Below are 1837 nucleotides of genomic sequence, written 5' to 3'. Positions count from 1 at the left end.
TTTTCGACGACCAACTGAATTTCAAAAAGTTCGTCATCTTGGAATCCTTTTAAGATTTTCAAATGTTCTAAATTATTGAAATGCTAAAACATGTCCTGAATTGTAGAACTTGACTATTTAAAATCTTCATAATTTTAATCCTATACTTTTTCAAACCTTTGTTAAAACTCATAAATCTTCGGTATTTCTGATATTATATTTCCAAGATTTTTCAGGTTTCCCAAATTACAGAACTTCTTTATTCTGAAATCTTCTCATGTTAAGAGGGCATAAGTTTTTAGAAAAACATAGTAAAACACATTTTTTATGATCGATTCATTTTTATTTCTCAACATAGTTTCCTTTCAGCTCGATAAACTTGATCCAACGATTCTCCAAGTTTTCCAAGCCGTCCGAATAATATGATTTGTCCAACCCTTCAAAATAAGCCTTTGTTTCGGCGATGAGCTGCTCTCTGGTGGTGAATCTCTTTTCTCCGAACCATTTCTTCAGGTTTGGAAACAGAAAATAGTCGCAGGGGGCTAAATCTGGCGAATATGTTGGATGGGGAAGCAATTCGTAGCGGAATTCGTTAAATTTGCCTATCGGTGCCGGGCACGTGTGAATCCGTGCATTGTCTTAATGGAAGAGCATTTTCTTCTTCTCCAAATGGGGACGTTCTTTTTTTTTAAATGTGTTTGAAACAGTCCAATAAGGCTGCGTAGTAATCGCCATTGATCGTTTGCTACGGAAGGTAATCGATATGAATTATACCGCGTGCAACCCAAAAAACTGAAGGCATCACCTTTCCAACCGACTTCACGGTCTTCGTCTTCGTCGGAGCTGGTTCACCCGGTGAAGTCCATTGTTTTGACTGTTCCTTCGTCTCGGGTATGAAGTAATGGATCCATATTTCGTCCACAGTAATAAATCGACGCAGAAATTCATCTGGATTACACTGAAACATCTTCAAACATTGTTTTGAAATTGTCACACGGTCGCGCTTATAGTCCACAATGAGCAAACACGGCACCCATCTTGCCGATAGCTTTTTCATACCCAATTGTTCGTGCAAAATATTGAAATCATTGTGCCATGTGATATGCCTGTGGTCTCAACAAGCTCGCGCACTTTCACTCGTCAATCAGTCAAAACAATATTGTGGATTTTATCGATGATTTCTGATATCGATGATAGCAGCTCAATTGGATGTTCCGAACGAGGTGCATCACATGTAGATGTACGACCACGTTTAAATTCATTCACCCAATTGTATACAGTCGCAAACGCTGATGCAGATGTGCTATGAACATTATCCAACTCGGCTTTGATTTCTTTCGGCGTTAAGCCTTTCATATGTAAATGTTTGGTCACTGCACGAAACTCGTTTTTTTTTCATTTTGCAAAAAATACAAAGGTTGTTCGCTTTAATCGTCTACAGAAATGAAACCTCTTGATGAATTCCGTTCAAAATTTGACAGTAATCAGCTGAAAGATGCTACTTATCAAAAAGTAATGTGAGATGACACTGCGAGTGCCATTTGACAGATTTTCTAAGAACTTATTGACTTGTTCCCTCGTATCCATTTTAATTCCTTCAATTTTTTTCCATAAAATGTTTCTGCTTCTAAAACATAAATTGCCAATCTCTTATACCATTCCTGAGTTTTGTTTTAAGTTACTGGCAACATTGCAATTTCTACAACGATGAACGTGTTTTGTACAATCGGAAGTTATTTTTCCGACGCAAAGAAAGTTTGTAATTATATCTATATCTTTCACTTGTACAATTATCCAGGTAAGTAATTCTAAGTGAAATGTGTATACTAGACACGAATCCGTTGACTATTCTCGCAGT

The 1837-nt window shown here is 37.1% G+C and overlaps 1 pseudogene; it reads right to left on the bottom strand.

Annotated features, from left to right (window-relative positions):
* Window positions 1–321: 321 nt before the first annotated feature.
* On the bottom strand, window positions 322–1335 carry LOC108772251 (uncharacterized; annotated as a pseudogene).
* Between the last annotated feature and the right edge of the window lie 502 nt (window positions 1336–1837).

Source organism: Cyphomyrmex costatus, unplaced genomic scaffold, assembly GCF_001594065.2.
Source record: "Cyphomyrmex costatus isolate MS0001 unplaced genomic scaffold, Ccosl1.0 scaffold182, whole genome shotgun sequence".
In the NCBI taxonomy this organism is placed as follows: Eukaryota; Metazoa; Arthropoda; class Insecta; order Hymenoptera; family Formicidae; genus Cyphomyrmex; species Cyphomyrmex costatus.
Note: the sequence above shows the minus strand (reverse complement) of the source record. Positions and strands in the feature narration are given on the sequence as shown.